At 37.7% G+C, this 18,220-nt stretch overlaps 1 protein-coding gene across 5 annotated transcripts in view; it reads left to right on the top strand.

Annotated features, from left to right (window-relative positions):
- The window catches only part of EYA1 (EYA transcriptional coactivator and phosphatase 1), a 129,112-nt gene continuing 111,364 nt past the window's right edge, over positions 473-18,220 (top strand). For all 5 annotated transcript variants that reach the window (XM_021388448.1, XM_021388449.1, XM_021388446.1 and 2 more), the window contains exon 1: positions 473-508. The gene's annotated coding sequence lies outside the window, so the exon portion shown is untranslated. The remainder of the gene's footprint in view (positions 509-18,220) is intronic.

Below are 18,220 nucleotides of genomic sequence, written 5' to 3'. Positions count from 1 at the left end.
ATCAGATGTGTTATATAGAAACGTCTGGTTGTGTAGCCAGTTGTCATAGTTTGATGTTCCCATTGAAAGTTATTTCTTTTACTGTATGATTTATGTCCAGTAATTAAGCTAAGAAGAAAGAGATGTTTTGTTGGGGCAGTGATCTTTGTGCACATAAAAAAACGTTTGTAGGATGAGACCAACATTTGCTATGTCAGTCTTGTTATATATATTCTAAGTACTCCTGAGAGCAGTTTCCATTCAGCCACAGTGAATTCTAGTGCAGAACAATAAAGAATTCCCAATTTACCACAAAGGAAAAAACGGTATTGACATTTGCAGTGGAATTGCCAGATCACTGCCTGAACCAATGGTTGAGCACCAGGTGAGAAGGTGTGGCTAACTCAGGGAGCTCAGGTGCAAGCAATGCACCTCCTCATCCTCATTTAAGAGTTAGCAGCTGAGAAAGCAGCATTCCTCTGAGAAGGGATTGCATGTCTGTTGGGCTGTCACTGGTTGGTGGAAGGAGGTGAGCTGATTTTCCTGCTTTGTTACCTGCTATTTCTCCGTAGTGCCTGTGTCCCATTAGAAGGCACTGTCATTGCCTTCTTTTGCCATACATTTATTTGTACTACGAATTAACTGAGTTTGGTTTTTCAAAAGAACAGAATGATAGCCTGTGGAAGTACCTTATACTGATGCTCTGAGTTTCAATAACTTTCACTTTTTCAGGCTTTCCAGTGTTTTCAGCTCGCCATAGGTGACTACTGGCATGAACAACGTGAACATCAGATTTTATGGAGTTGGTTTCTTCATTCTGTGGTACATTTAGCACGTGGAAAACTGGTGCTGCACTTCCTCTTAAGAAATAGGGAAGAAAAAGTGGATGTTCTCTAAAAGCGACTGAAGCAGTCTCTTGGGGGGGGGGGATGAAAAAAAAAAAAAGTGGTTTTATATGATTACCTTTCAAAGCAGAGGCTTTGAAAGCATGCTTATTGTTGTGTGGACACTTTTTCTGCCAGTCAGATGGTGGATTGTAGGGTAATCTAGGCTGGAAGGGATCTCTAGAGCAAATCCACTCTGTCAAGAGGGAGTCCAGCTATGTTAGGTTGGTCATGGTTGCATCTGGTTATGGTTAGAGTATCTCCAACCCATCCCAGTGGCTGACTACTCATATGGAGATAATTTTTTCTTATGTCTAATGAAAATTTCCCACAAAGAACCTGATGCTTGTTGCCTCTTGTCTTGTTGCTTCACTCCTCTTAAGAAGAGACAAAATTCATCTCCTTATTTTCCCTCTAACTAGTTGTAAACAGCAATAAAATTTCCTGTTAGCCTTCTCCAAACTGATCAAATCAACTCCCTCAGCCTCTTCTCATATGGTATATTCCTTCTCATCTTCTTGACAGCCTTCTGTTGATCTCATTCCAGTGTGACAATGCCTTTATTTTTTGGAAATTCCAGAACTAAATGCAACACAACAGATACCAAATAGAGGGGAAAAAATGAAGGAGATCATTCTCTCCAATCTGCTGTCTGCGCTTTTACTAATACAGTCCCATATCCTTTTGGCCTTACTTGCTACTGCTTGCTCGTGTCAAATTCTATACCACTTTTTTCTGTACTTTCTCTCCAGTCTGCTCCCAACCTGGGTGGGGCTTCTGTTGAACTCCATGAGGTTCTCTAGGCCTATTCTCCAGGCTATCAGTAGGATTGTTATTAAACTGTGTATAGCTTAAACTGTGTATAGCTAAGAGGGAGTTCCATGTTATATATAACAGTACCTATGTTTCTATCACTGTGTTAATTTCCTTATACACTGATGGCATACTAACCCCAACATAAATTAATATTTCTAATACATCAATAATTCACTGACATTACAAGCTCATTGAAAATAAAATTAGTAAAGTGAATAGATCTTATTTAAGCTTGCTCTGCCAGTGTTTCTGTAGCAGTACATACATGATTTATCCTCATAAAATGTGAAGCCAAATGAAAATGCATGTATCTATTTTTTACAGAGCCAAGATAGGGTGGAAAGCTGTAAGTTTCCCAAATAAATGGGACATAATTTTTAATTTACTGCTTGAGTCAGGAGACATTTTAAAACCTTAGAAAATAATTGATTTGTTTCTCTCAGTTTTTTCAGGGAAATCAGCTTGCTTACCTAGTGTAAAATGACTAGGAAGACATATCATCAAGCCTGATGACAAGAATGGGGAAAACAGTGGAGTTTGTGTTCTAACTGTTGCTGCTGAATTACTGAATCAGAAGGACAACTATGGCAAAATGTCCATATCCATTTTCTTAATCTGCTGGTGTACTTCATGCTTAAGGCTTGATTCTGATGGCATTTCTGAATGTACAGCTAAGCAGCTCTTGAATTAGTAGACTGAGATCCATGCTGAGGAAGAAAAAGGCAGCCTACAGGTTGTATTTATAATAGGTAATCAAACATTCTAGATATTAAGGTAAATACAGATTTATTGACACCAGCAATATATTATTTTAAAATAGTCATTGGAGTAACAAACCTAACTAGAGTCTCTCTAGGGAGCACCCTGCATTTTTCTGCCAGGAAGGTAAGGCTGGAAGGGAGGGTGTGGGTGGTACTGCAGTTTGGAGGGACTGAGGAGCCAGAAGCAGAGTAGTGAGACACAGATTGCCTGAACAGTCATAGAATTAGTGCTGTGGCTTTACTGTATCCTTCATCTCATCCATAATATTGTGCTACCTGTTGTTAACTCTTCCAAGGCTGCATTTGAACCAGAAGAATGCTCCCTATGGCAGCTTCATCCCCACCATGGTAATGGATTTGAACCAAGCTTTCTTCTTTCATGATGAGGGAATAATTTTTTCATGGCCATTTTTATCCATAAACTTACAAGGAAATTACTTAAAATAAGTGGGCATTTGCCTAGAAGTTGACAAAGTTTAAAGCTGTCTGAAGGTCCATTTAAGTGAAAAAAGAAATCAAACAGTAAAACATGAGTGCAGATTGTGAATATAAACCATGGCTTGTTAGCCTGAAAGAGGAAATTATGTTTTTATTTCTTTACAGAAGAATGTGGAATAATTATTACATCTTGGATGATCATTGTTTTTGCGTAATGTTTATTTCATAAGCAGAGCCTCCTTTGACTTCTGAGAGCCTGATAGAATTTTATCAATTCCTGGGGGAAGTTCTTGCTTTTCAAAGAGCAGTAATTTTGATGTCATTTTATCTAATTGATGCCCATACAGTGTCCAAAACAGTAAACCATTTTTGTGGCAACTTTTAAAAGCTGAAGATAGGTTACAAAATTTGATAATCAAAAAAACTATTTAATGCAGCTAAACTCCAGGGCCTGAATATTTTCCATTATACAGTGCAGAAAACAAATTAAAGATCCACAATGTTTAAAAAAAAAAATTCAATTTGTCCTGGGGTGCTTACAGTTCTGTGACTTCTGTTTTGAAGATTTTCATAGCTATGTCTTCAGAGAAAGACAATAATCACCGAATGAGTAAATTTGCTGGTGAGTTGACTGAGTGTAATAACTTTTTGGTAATGGTCAGCAGGTCTTTTTATGTGAGATAATGTATGATCAGGAGTACAGTGCTGGATTCATGGCTGAGATGTGAAGAAGCAAAACTGTTGAAGAGATTGAGTTATATAAATACGGGTGTTAAAATGTTAGCAGTTCCTTTGCCTCTTGCACCTTGGCCATTTTATGTTACTGAATGCTGGAGGCAACACACTTAATTTACAAATTACTAGGGAGACTTCAAGAACAATTACCAAAAACTGGTCTAAATTCTGTAATTCCTTCCTACTTGCATGAGTAAACTGCTGCCCTGATGACCTCAAGCCTGGGGATAACATTAACACAAAATGATCCTCTGTATTAAATTATGAAATCTTAGTTTTATAATGTAGCTTGCATTATCTAGGGACTAGACCAGAACCATCGCAGATGCTTCCTTTCAAGTTCTGTGTTTGTTGAACCTAGGACATGGGATGTTAAATATCAGAATAACTTTTCCTTCTTTTCTAAAATGTGCATGAAATAATAGTAAAAGTAATACAGAAAGGACCTGAAATTTCTTCTCTGCTTCCTCCCTTAACGGTAGGAGGTAGGCTTTCTTAGTGGTTTCTGGAATAGTCACAGTTATTGGAACTGTTGAACAAGTCAAAGACCTTAATAAAGGACAGTTTTTTAAAGACTACTTAAGATGTAAAGGAGTGTTATTGAGCATTTTTTAATTAAATAATTTTAAGCTAAAAGTATTTTGCATCCCTTACAGCTGTGAGTTTTTTGTTAATGAGATTTGTACGAGTATTCAAGAAGGGGCAAGTGAAGCATAGTTGAATATTAGTGCAGTTGTTTTCAGCCATGAGTAGTATCTATGATGACACCTCTGATTTTAAGCTTTTCATGCCAGTGACTTGTCCTTTTCTGTACAACACACCCAATTAAATATAATATTGTGTAAATACGTATATAAATAAGTTATATATGGTTTAAGTGAACCATGCAGAAATCTTCACAGCAGTACTGAAGGTATAATTGTCATCTGTTGTGAATGGATCTCAAGTTTACAGTCATGAAAACTGATCTATTAAAGAAAATTTTGTTCTAAATGCTAACTAAATTTTATAAATGTTTATACTGAATCTTTTGCTTTCATTTCTTCTGTATTTATCTTCTAATCTTTGCAGGGGCAAAGTATTACAATCACTAAAAATCTTGAAAGTCTTGATTTAGCAGATTGCATCTCCCTGAAGGGTACTAGTAACAGGGAATTTTATACTTAACTTTTCTAGGTATCTGACTGAAACTTTTGAAATGGAGCCAAGGTAATGATTAAGCAGGTCGTTCATCATGCTGTTTCATTTTTCATTGTTGGTTGATCTGTGGTTGTGAGCTTTAAAGTTTACAGGAAAGATCTTCCTATCAACCAAGTGGAACATTTCAGTGGTACTACAGTTAGTCCTACCACAAATAGTGTTTTTGCAGACTTTCTGTTTCTACACTTATCAATTATTATTAGTTTGTTGTTACACTATCAACATAGAAATACTTCACTGTAGTGTCTAGCATCACAGTCAGTGTATTCCTAGGTGAATGATGAAATATGTAATTATTTTTAATGATTGAACGTAATTCAAAGATCATGAGAGAAACTGTGACAATATTTGAATCAGCAAGAGGATTTCCAGTGATTTCAGAGGGACTATGCTCACAATTTTTTGCAATTAACATTTTTTGTTACTTTAAATAATTTAATGACCCAAATGCCTCCTTTATCTTTTTAACTGCCAGAGTCCCACTGGCTTGCCAGTTTCTGCCAGTCAATAATTTGTCTAGAATGGATTAGTCTATTAGTCTGTCATAGACTTTTGAATGGTGAAATTTATGAAGCTGTTTTCAGTAGCTGTCTCCTGTGTGGATTTTCTGAGGTTATGGAGTAGCTTCTCCCTTTATGGAGAAGAGCTAATCAGCATCTCATACCAGTTAGGCATCTCTTTCCCTTACTGCCATAGAAGCAGCCCTCTGTCTACCAAGCAAAGAATGAGAGACACATGGCCTTCACGACCATGAAATGTTTACTGCTGCTTCTTTTTATGTGAAATTGTATTTTTGTTTACCACTGAATAAAAAAAAGTGAGGAAAAAGTCAGTTTTAAACATGTATTCACCATTCTCAAATGTAAATGGGAAGTACAGATAATGGGAAAATACAAATAATTGTGTAAGGTAAATCCTTCAGCTTCATCCTGTGCTGAAATACACTTTCTAGTAAAAGAAATTAGGTGTCTTGTAGCACTCCACTGGAACCTTTTAAAAGACAGATCACAACCCATGCTAAAACAGGATTTCAGATCTTTTACAGAGTTTGGTTATAAAACTGATAACCTGGATAATACATCTCAGGGAAGTAATAGGTACCATATTATCCCTCAGAAATGAATATTTATGTAATAGCTGTTCTTAATAGTACATGACGTATCTTGGTGTTTAATGGCTGAAAAGAGACTAAGTGCAAGAGGACTTATAAATGAAAACAAACCAATAAACCCCCCCAAGATCACAGCAACCAACAGTTCCTAGCCAACACAAAAATAAGGGATAAATTTGGATACATCTTCTAATATTTATTTCCCTTTTTTCTTATCTTAAACAGTGCTAGTAGACTCTTAAAAGTCAACTGCAACTATCTATAGCTCTCTGATAATTAAAAGGGATCACACATCTAGAGACTTGTGGGTCATTCTCACTTGCCAGATTTCATGTTTTGTCACATACATCCCTGGAAAGGACCATAAAATACTGATGTTATTTGATAGGATTTGATGTTCCTTTATAAACAGTTAATGCATATGTAAATGACAATGCAAAGTGCAGGGTATTTGGAGGAACATACCAGGAAGATAGTCATAACCATCCTATTCCAAATGAACCAGAGGGGACAGGCTGACTGTCTTGCGGACCAGAAAAAGTTGGACTAGTCAAGACATGGAAATGTAGAGGGATTAGTGACCTAATTAAGGAACAAGAATTCTTCTAGTGTTGACACCTAAAGTTCAAATGTTCTTTTTATATGGGGAAACTTGCCTGCTTGGCTGGTACACAAATATTAAAACAGCTCTGAATGAGGCAAGTTTTTTCAGCATCTGGTCTGCAGCGCCACGAGACAGTAGCTAAATCTTTGCGTGTAAGGCCTCCTTGTCAATCTTGAGCTTAAACATAGTAGCCAGTATAAAAGGATGCTTACTAGGGGAAACAAATAACTCATGTCTTGAGATAAGCTCCTAATATTGACTACATTCCTTTTGCAAGTTACTGTAAAATGACTACTGTGTTTTCTTCCTAGCTATATTCCTTTCAGGAAGAGACTCTGCATGCCTGCTAAAGTCGTTTGGAGCTTTTTCCTCCAAATGAATGAATGTCAAGGTTGAGTAAGATAACTAATGAGTTGGACTACTTCATACTTGAACACCAGAAGAAAGGTAGCTCCAAGTTTCCTTGCTTTAATCCTTAGTGGGTTGCTCTGATTCTCATAGCTGTTTCTCCTGACAGACTTCTTTCAGTGTTTCTGGAACAAAATGCCTTATCTAGTGCTTATCCGAATCCCATCTACTTCATTACCACATTCACCTTGGGACAAAAGCCTATAACACAAGACTGAGGTAAAATATGAAAACAATTATTTCCAACCCTTCTAAGTCTTTACATTTTTATAACTAGATATTTTAGTGTCAGAATTGTAACTGATAAAATAAGGGCTTTCAAAATCACAATCAGGAAGTATGCTGTACCCTATAGCACATGTTTTGAAAAGGAAATGACTGAATAAATTAAAACACTGGAAGACAATCTTAGTTACATAATAGTTATATGTATTAAATCATTCAAAAGAAGTTGCAGCTGAACTAACACTGTGAAAAATGAACTCTCTGTGGCGGACTCTTCACTCACTGAACTTATTTAAAGTGTAACAGAGAGGAGTGAATGGTTTGACAAAATGGAACATTGTTGGCATGGAAGAGATACTTTTGGTTATTGCTTCCAGAGGAGAAGATGATGATTCAGTTATTTGCAAGGGAGAAGCAATTAACTGTATCTTTTAGTTTAAATCTGAAGCTTATTTGCAATGATGTTTAACCCAGAACTAATTCTGTCCCTCTTATCTAAATGCTCGTCTATAAAAGGAAGGAAGTATGAGCTATTCTTAGCGAAGACATTGTGGATGCTACTAGAAATTGTTTACAGTCTGCACAAAGATCAGGTCTAAATGTTTTCCCCATAAATGCTCTCATATAAGCACCTCATTGACTATTTTTTTTCCTCTCAATATGTTCAATCGTATTTTCAATTCAAATACATGGTGTAACTACAGGGCAGCTAAAATTAAGTTAATAGCATAATATACAATTCTTTACAGGCAGCCCCTTATAGACTAACTGGCATTTTGAATTCAGATCTTACTGTGCTATCTTAATTAGCAGCCAATGGGCTGGAACACATAATATAATTTTATGATGCGCTGAAAATATTTCAGTATATATTCATACCAGAATGCTACAGCATGCAGTCTTAAAAGGGTATTTTATAGTTTGCCTTTATGATAGCAAATAACCTGTTCTTTAAAATCTATCAGTAAATCTAGAAACATCTGTGATCTTTCATCGGGGTGCTTCTTTGACTTTTTAAATATCTGAATTTGAAAAATACTTTGCCGTATATCAGACCAAAGTACTGTGGATATTGTGCTGAGAAGCAGCTGTTTTTCTTTTAGAAATAGGTTACTTGCCAGAGCTGCCTTCTAGTGATCTCACTATTGTGGCTGAAAGTAAAGTTTTTACTCTAATAGAGAAAGAAGCATAAACATAGAACCAATCTCATATATTTGTATGCTAAAAACATTAGTATTTCATTCTTGCACCTAGAATTGATCAGTTCAAGGTATTGTCCGCTTGTGCAGAAAGAGTGAACTCATCAAGATGCATGCAATTGATCATTGTAAATGGTGATATATAAAACTTCTGCTACAAAGCAAAATCTAATAAAAATACCCTGTATGTACTTTTTTTAGAAGAAAATTGAATAAAAATTAATATGGATTGATAGGGCTATATTACATTTTCTGTCATGCTTTCTAAGCAGTGATTTAAAGAAAAGCAAGGGTCTTGTGCTGAGATCTCAGGGGAAGAACTTCACTGGTTCACTTCATTCCACAGGGATTCAGATTCCTTCGTTGTAGAAGCCCCATCCTAAAATCCTTGTTGATTAAAAAGCTGCGTTCATCGCAAATTTAGGAAAATCAAGGCTAGGAGGAGTGTGATTTCCAAATGAATGGTGGAAGACTCATGACTGCTCAGTGGGCCTGAGTGAGGGACATCAGCTTCTGCAGGCTGAAGCTTGCTGGCAATACACATTACCTGGCAGACCGATGTAAACCTTACTGCTGGCCTTTCTATTTAGCTTCACTGTGGGGAAATCCTTTTGAACTGCTCTGAACATCCATTTATGCCTTCCACCACATTTTTGCTGGCAATATCTGATTGATTTAAGAATCTGAATCAGTTAAGCATTAACCTCAGGAGTAAATGCTCTCATTATAATCAGTGCAGCTACCACCATGCTCAACGTATAGTTGATTTAGGACCCTCCATTAACAGATGAATAGAACAGACTCTAGTGGTTCCATATGTCCACTCTTCTTTCATTTATTGAGAGGTGCTGCACCAGCCACAGTTCAGACTGAGCTGCTTTACAACATATTATTATAATTTGTTGGTGGTAGGAATATACAGAGTGCAGTGAGGTAAGACACAAAGCCTTGTTCATTTAGAAAGGTATGCTCCATGTAATGCTGAAATGAAAACATCTATTTCATTTGAAACTCTTGGTATCCTCCTTTCAAGGATTGCAGCTTATTTCTTTTACTAATTTTCTGAGGTCTCAATATATTAAAACCAGTGCATGAAGATAAGATGGGAGTTGCTATTTTTAAAGCCATAGAGGAGTGTTTTTCAGAGGCTTTTGTCAGGAGTGGGACTCCTCTTTGTAGAAATCCAAGGAAGGTGAAGTCTATTCTCAGCTGATATGGTAGTCTAAATGGTAATATTAAAACTAATATAAGACAACTCCTAATCTTGTTAACAGTAGTTGCTCTACCATTTATCTAAAAAGGATATTTCTTAAATACAAGTATTTGAGGCGTGTTTGAGAATAATTTTCATTAATATATAAATGAGAATAGAATCAGACTTATAAAACTTTCAATGGACTTTTTCTTTCCTAATGACATTTTTTATACATTACATATCACTGTAATATTCTAAATATGCTGGCTGTAAACTGTAGCATTAGTACAGACATAAATGAGAGAGGACTTACTTCAGTGGATCATTTCAACTAATACCAGCTCTGAAGCAGGACCTAATACCTTAATTAGAATCATAGAATCACAGAATTGTAGAATCCTTAAAGTTGGAAGGGACCTTTAGAGGTCATCTAGTCCAACTCCCCTGCAGTGAATAGGGGCATCACAGCTAGATCACATTGCCCATGGCCTGATCCAGCCTTACCTTGAAAGTCTCCAGGGATGGAGACCAACCACATCACTGGGCAACCTGTTCCAGTGCTTCATCACCCTCACTGTAAAAGACTTTTTCCTTATATCCAACCTAAATCTACTCTCTTTGAGCTTGAAGCCATTTCTCCTTGTTCTATCAAACATTACCTTCTATCAGTGGATGCTTGTGTAATATGATCTTTAAAACCTATGGTACTGGAGTTCGCTCCATTCCCAGTTCGTATGATAATCTACTGCCTTCTTTGTGATAGACTTTTAGGAACTGGTAGGGATTTTCCTACCTCTTCTCAGTTTTCTCCTCTCTGCATTTACCAGACTCAGTTATTCCTGATAACTCAATGTTTCCTCAACTTGGTTGTCCCTCTCACCCCTTTTGAGGTTCTCCTCTTTCCTCACGTTTTTATTGGTGTGTGTTATTAGACACAGCTGGGGCTGTATTAGTGGAGGTGGGTGGGAGGATGTCATTTGGATACTGGGAATGTGGTATTTCAGTTTATCTGTCCCAAAAGAATAGGATAAATGCTTTTTTCACACATTACTTAGACTAAATTTATGAACTGCTCCAAACTTGTTTCTCCAGAGCTGCTGCCCATCTAGTATTTTCTTTCTTGTGTCTGTCCAGCTATCTCTTTAGATATTTCAATTGATTTACGTATTATACAGTAGTGGAAATGCTAAGTCACTGCTTGAACCAGTGCTTGAGCACCTGGTGGGAAGGTAGGGCCAACCCAGGGGAGGTCAGGTGAAAGCAATGCACCTGAGTGACTGGAAGGGGTGGAGCCAGGACCCACCCCTTCCCAGACCTCATTTAAGGGTTAACGGAGACCAGGGTGTCTTGCTGGAGATCCTTGTGTACCTGAGGCCTGCCAAGGGTAAGCAGGTTTTTTTTCCCTTTGTTTCTGTGTCTGTAACAGCTGCATTTGGGCTCATTTGCTGCAGCCTAGGACTTTGCTACCCTGTTATTGTTGCTGTGCTTTCCATCGCATTTCCATAACGTTATGGTGTTTCAGATACATAAATAGCTGTAGTATAATTAAAAGGAGCTAGAAAACGTTCTGTTTTCTGACCTGGCAGTGAAGGAAATTCACAGTGCTTTTCGGTGTGTATCTTTAATTCTACCTCTTTCATTTCACTGATTTTTGTATTTTAACCTTGCTGATCTTGAAGTGAATGTTGCCAGTTCTGAAGCACTGAATTTACGGATATACCCCAACAGAGTGAAATCAGTGTATGTTGTAAATTATTTAAGTACCTACATATGTTTGATTTTCTGTCCTCTAACTATAACATTATCAATATTTTTTTCCTTGAATTTTTAGTTGAGGTCTTGGAAAAACATTTGTTTTTGCTAGTAAAATCTGTGAATTAATAATTAATTTTGTGCCAGACATGAACCATTGGTTTTGATGATGTCCCAAAGCATTGCTTTTCTGAACTGTTTCCCTGCAAACATACATTTTTCGGGTAACGAACATGGCTGAATTTGAAGAAACTGCTTGCAGTGCATGCTTTTAAACGTGTTTACATCTTTTGGGTACTGAGTCTTTATTTTGAGGCCTTCAGGGAAGCAACTTAGTCTGCTTTCCTCCCTGGAGAGTGCCTAATGCATTATAATAACAATAAACAATAATAACACTATATTTGGTTATTCCAGCATATTGCTGTACGCGGAGAAAACTAGGATCTTGCGAATTTTCAAGTGCCTGCAGATTTTTTAGCAAATACTTGTGTAGTCTGATGACCTTTCCTTCATTAGTATGAATTTCCCTTCAAGGCAGGCATTTTTCAATCAGCAGTAATTTGAATATAATTTATCAAGAGAAAAGAAAAGCAAAATAATTGTATTTAAAGATTTCCCTTTGTTTTAAGTGTCATTAGCAGTTCTGACTAATTAGATTTTTACAATCTCATCAGGCGCTTTTAGAAAATCTCTATGAACTCATCTAGAGGATGCATTTATTCCTAAGTGTCCTGTATTGCATTACAGGACAGTAACGAGTCACTGACTGCTACAGATGTTTATGTGAAATGCAATTAACACTCTGCCAATTTAGTTTTTATAGGGACACAATCAATTTTTATTCATTTTAAAGCTAGAATGCTTTCTTTTATTGTGTTCTGCCTCTCTGCTGATTATACAGCTAAACAAATTATTCTTCTGTTTGTAGTAAATTGAAGTGTTTACGCAGACGGCGCTGTGGCATATTACATGGATCACATATGGGCTAGAAATGAAATATTTGGATTGCGTAGAATTTCCAAGAACTAAAATCTCATTAAAAATATATCTTTAAGTTTGGCTTATTTAAAAAAAAAATCACATGGAAAAGTGAGCGATGGGATTTGTAGAGGTTTGTTTAATCATGAGCGTGATTCTGTGATGTGTTTAGTATCCGGGGCTGCTGTAGTTTCATTAAGGGAGCAGAAAACTCAGCCTGTTTGGGGTGGTCTTTAACAATGGCGTTTTCTTGGATACTTGACTTAGATAAAGTAATTACAGTGAAAAACGCTGAATGATTATATGCTGATCTTTGCTATGTAAGGAGATCCTAAGTGATGCATTCAGCAAACAGATGTTGTTGTAGGCAAGGGCTACCAAAGACTTGAAAACAACAGATTTCTGGATGGTTGTTTGGTAATATTTTTTGGATGTTTGAGGTGATGTCAGTTTGAGTAAACAGTAGGAAAAAAAGTAGGAAGACTCCAAAACAAGACTGCAGGCAGCATGAATGGAAACTCCTATGAACAATAGTGCTTAGAATAAACTACTTTCTGTACTTAGCAATATAACTGATAACAGCCTGGTGGGGAAAAAGAACACCTCTCAGTCTTTTTTTTAATTAATGTTTATAAATATCTAAAGGGAGGCAGGAGGCAAATGGATGAGGCCAGGCTCTTCTTGGTGGTGCATAGCAATAGGACAAGGAGTAATGGCCTAAAACTTTAACATATGTTAGTACCAAACTTCCTGTGGAAGAACAGGTTGCCCATAGAGGTTGTGGAGTCTCCTTTTGTGGAGATATTCAAGACCTGTCTGGATGCCTACCTCTGTGACCTATTGTAGTGTTTGGCAGGGGGTTGGACTTGATGATCTCTTGAGGTCCCTTCCAACCACTGCGGTTCTGTGATTTTTTTTTTACACTCCTGCAGAAACCTTTTTTTTCCCTTCTAAGAATAGTCCTACCTTAAATACATATCTCAGTTATCTTGACTTCAGCAATCACGTGCAGAATCTACAGATAGACTTCTGTTCACTAATCTCTTTGTAAGCATGCCTGTATCATTTCCTATCCCTTTCTATGTGCTGTGTGTTTGTTTTCTTTCCTTGGCTGTTGGGTTATATATATGTCCTTTAGTAGCATTGGCTTATCAAATAATTGCTCCCTTCCTGTCCTTAGTGTATATAGCTGTCATCAGGCTGGCCAGAACACATGAATAGGAGTTGCATCAGCTGTCTGCTGCTGGGGGTGGCTGTGGCTGACCCCCAGGCTGTGCTCCTGGTTCACCCAGTGCTTGGCTCACCAGAGTCTCAGCACTGTCCTTCTCCTGATCCTGATGTTTCTTCCTGGGTGGGTCCACCATGTTGCATTTCTTTCTCGGGTCAGGTCATGTTCGTTCACAGGAACTTCCTGCCTCTCTTCCTGGATGCAATGCAGAGAATGAAGGATAAGGAATAACAACAAATCTTTTTTTTGGGGAGGAAAAAAAAGTAAAAATCCAGGTATTCCTTAATTTCAGGCAGCAATCCACGCAGTGTTCCCAAAAGCATGCCAGAGATGAACAGAATCATACATAGGATCGACCTGTTAAAGTGTACTCTTTTGTAACAAGTTTCGTTATTTTTTACCAAATCCAGCTCTTTTTTTTTCACATCTTTATTTGGGATATACTGTGGAGCTTTCCTCCCTAGTAGCTAAAGCACATGTATATACAAGTTTTCTATGTCTCTGCCAGCCAAGCTGAAAAATACGTTGAAAAGCTGTTTCTTCTGCAACTGCCCTGTGTCCATTTTGCAGGCTGCAAGGCTACTAAGTGTCCTCATAGTCCAAGTCAGCGAGACAGTGATTGGGTTATGCTTACTGGATGCTGGAACCATCTTTGCATAACCTATACAGTTATTAAAATACTTTTTAGTTTCAGAAAACAAAGGAAACAGTAAAAATATGCATTCTATCTGTTTATAATGCCCACATACATGCCCTGCTATTTTATGCTGTTTTTTCTTGCACTTTACAAAGTAATTACAGTCTAACTGCAGGTATATGAGTGCTTAAAGGTATTCTTGTCTTTTTACTTGCCTGTCAGATATCATGGATACATATAGTTCTACTATCCAGACCAATGTTAATTAGACTGGAGTTAATGTACGCTGTTGATTATTTTTTATCTGATCTAGTAAAGCATTGAGATGGAAACTTAAAGCATAGCCGTATTTTGCCTCCTTAAATTTGAACCATGAATGTAAGTAATGTACTACATTTTGTGTTATTAAATAACTAATTTTCCCAAAACTTAGTTATAAAATACTGAAAAAGTTAATATTTATATAAATATTACAGAAAATTACAGGTTTCCAGTACCTGAAGGGGGCCTACAGGAAAGCTGGGGAGAGACTTCTAATAAGGGCAGGTAGTGTCAGGACAAGGGGAAATGGCTTTAAACTGGAAGAGGGTAGATTTAGACTAGATATTAGGAAGAGATTCTTTACTGTGAGGGTGGTGAGACATTGGAACAGGTTGCCTAGTGAGGTTGTGGATGCCCCCTCCTTGGAAGCATTCAAGACCAGGCTGGATGGGGCTCTGAGCAATCTGGTCTAGAGGGAGGTGTCCCTGCCTGTAGCGGGGGCTTGGAACAAGATGATCTTAAATGTCCCTTCCAACCCAAATCATTCTATGATTCTGTGATTCTATGAAAATGCATCTAATAATTAATTTTATAGAGTGCCACAGCACAAATTTGGAGAATACGTTTATAGATTATAATGAACCCCTCCATTTTAAATTGAGCATGTGTTTGGAGATAACCATGTATACAGGAAAAAAAAAACAACTCTGAAGTTGGCCTCTCTGAAGACAGTAAGAAGACTTGTTTCATTTCTTCAAATTTATTAGTATTCAAGTGAATCCCAGATCAATAATTATAGAAAATAAACACTCCTAAGCAGGATGAAAAAGCTGATCTATAGAAGCTGCTCTTACACTTTACACAGAAGTCAGATGAGGCCCACACTTAGTTCTCTTTCATGTTTCTCTTGCTGTTTTTCGGAGGAAATGGTACAATGACAATGACCTTTTTTAGAAACATGCAGAAATTGCCACAATGTTAGAAGGAAAACCATTGTGAAGCAGGGAAAAATGCTGCAAATGACTAGTAAGGACACTTTAATGAACACTTGAATGTACCCCAAATGAAAAACAGATGTTCTGTGTTAACTTCAGTAGTAAGTCTTTTCTTCAGATGGAGGGAGCTGTACCTTCATCAAGGATAAGAGAAGAAGGATAATTCTTTCCCACATAGCGCCTTTTCCTGTACATCTAATAGATATATCACTGGAGGTATGTTTTTTTTACCTTTCTGAACCTTTATAGCATTTTTAGCATCACTGACAGGAATAACCCATGGTGCCACAATTTTATGTTTTAAATAGTGCAGTTCTTTATTTAAGAAAGCTCTGCAACACAATTTGATTGGTAAGTGCAAAAGTACTTCTGCAAAATAACTACTGAAAAACTACAAAAAGACGACCTATTTCCTAAGCTTTCACTGCACCAGAAGGAATACTGCAAATAAAATGAGGCTCTAAATAGAATTTGATTTTCTGCATAGTTTTGATTTAATGGATCGTAAATACCATTTTTTTATCTATCCGTTCTCCAAGTTCTAGTGGGACTGCTTAGGTCTGGCAAATCAACCACTGACAGGAAACTAAAAATTCCTGGAAGAATTAGGTGTGGTATTTATGTGTGTATGAGTATCTGTATGACTATATGCCTAGACATACAGAGATATATAGCATTGTATATAAGCTGTAGACATTAAAAACATATTGGCTTGTGGAAGACATACAGCAGCCAAGTCAGGTACTAGATGCTTTGTTTACTCCTTCAGTCCTCCTGCAGGTCCATCTTTACGGACACTGCTGGAGTGAAACAAGAAGAAATGTATCTTCAGATATTAAGGAGAGGTTATAACGCAGGTGTTCGGAGAGCATCAAGTCTTCAAAGACAAGAAGTTAGAAGAACCTAAGACAAGTGGGTCATTCACACACTCAGTTGCCTTCACTGAATAAATCATTGAATGGCTTAGGTTGGAGGGGACCTTGAAGATCTTCTAGTGCCAACCCCTCTGCTGTGGACAGGGCTGCCGCACACTCAGGCTGCTCAGGACCTCATCCAGCCTGGCCTCGAACATCTCCAGAGATGGGGCATCTACAACCTCTGTGGGAAACCTGCTCCAGTGCATCACCACCTGTCTGAGTAAAATATTTCTCACTAACATATAATCTAAATCTCCACTCTTCTAGTTTAAAGCCATTCCCCTTATCCTGTCACTATCAGACCATGTAAAAAGTTGGTCCCACTCCTGCTTGTAAGCTCCCTTAAATGTTCAGAAATTACTTTGGAAAGCTGTAATGTTTTGCTTTAACACTGATTTCTCCAGACCTTCAAGTTTTTCTGCAACACGTGGTATGTGGCCTGCTGAATCTTTGGTAATAGTGAGATTCATTGCTCTGCCCTGGGAAAGATACAGATATTTTCCTGTTTCACTTGAGCTGGGAGTAGTGGAACTAGAGGCAGAGACATGTCGTGGTGGAGCAAAGTTCTCCCTGCTTTATCAATTGTTGGGTGTGTCAAGTACAGGTGGGCTCCTGGTTGCTTTAGATGGAGGTCTAGAATGGGGAGGAAAAGCCAGTGTCTTGCCCCCTCTGCTATTCCTGAACACAGATTTGGGATTACGTATATTGTACTATTTCATGAATCACTATCTCAGATGAATCATTGCAACCTGCTATGTCATGGCTCACTGAAGGGTAATGTAATGTATCATGCTGAAATCTATGTAGAAAATATTTAATTTATGAATAATTCACTAAAAATTGTGGCAATTTTCTTCTGAGTTTTTCATATTTGCTACCTAAAGGCTTAGCAAGATGCTTGCTCTGTTGTAAGTGATGTAGTGGATCTGAAAGACTAGCATGCAGTGGCTAATGCTAAGCAGTATGCTACAGGTACAAGTTCTCTGAGCATTAATTCTTCTCTAATTAGCATTCGATTACTGAACTATTTATCTGTTTAGACAGTTAACAACTTAGGATGTTTGGTTTATAGGAAAGTTCAGTTTAGAAGGCACCTCGGGAGGTCCCTAGTCCAACTTCCTGTTCAAATCAGGAAAGCAGGACCAGACCAGATTGCTCAGGGCTTTATCTAGCCAAGTCCTGAAAATCTCCAAGGATTTCACCTTCAGGTGATAAAGGCTTTCTTATTATTCACTCTGAAATTCTTCTGTTTCAGCTTATGCCTGTTGTCCCTCATTGGCACACCATGCCTCACTGCCATTTGATTCTTGTCTTGATTATGTCTTTATAAGTATTGTACATATATTAATACACCTTAAGCCTGCTAAACTTGGTTGAATTTGCCAGATTTAGTGCATTGGCCAAGCCACAGTTGTTATGAGAACTGAAGACCATGCTTTTCCCCTAAACAGCTCCCAACAGTTCACTTTTTGCAGATGTTTAGGTCCTTATGATTTTTTTGGTCTTTTTATTTGTTAAAGCAGTGCCCCTGCACTGCTTGGAGTGTTGGTCTGAAATCAGTGAGTTGTTGTGAGCATTGTGCCCGGAGGTTGGTTGTGGACACTTAGTGTTTTCTGTTCACTGCCAGATGGGGTTTTGGTTTTGAGTGGCTCTTCACATAGTAAGAGTAATCTGCTATTTACATTAGTCATGCAAGGGTCCTCCAAAGGTCAGTGGATTGCTTCTCTCTTGTGCTGTTTCCACTTAATCTGTAGAGGAGTATATACTCTCTTCTTTGCATTCTTCTTGTTTGCTGTCCTTCTGTGGGGATTTTAAGCTTTAAGTTTAGAGATTAAGAGTGAAAACCTGAAAGCCAGATCCAAAAAGGTGGGAACACAAGATTTCAGAGAACTTCTCT

The sequence above is a fragment of the Numida meleagris genome, chromosome 2 (assembly GCF_002078875.1).
Source record: "Numida meleagris isolate 19003 breed g44 Domestic line chromosome 2, NumMel1.0, whole genome shotgun sequence".
Lineage (NCBI taxonomy): Eukaryota > Metazoa > Chordata > Aves > Galliformes > Numididae > Numida > Numida meleagris.
This window is presented reverse-complemented; position numbering and strand designations above follow the sequence as displayed.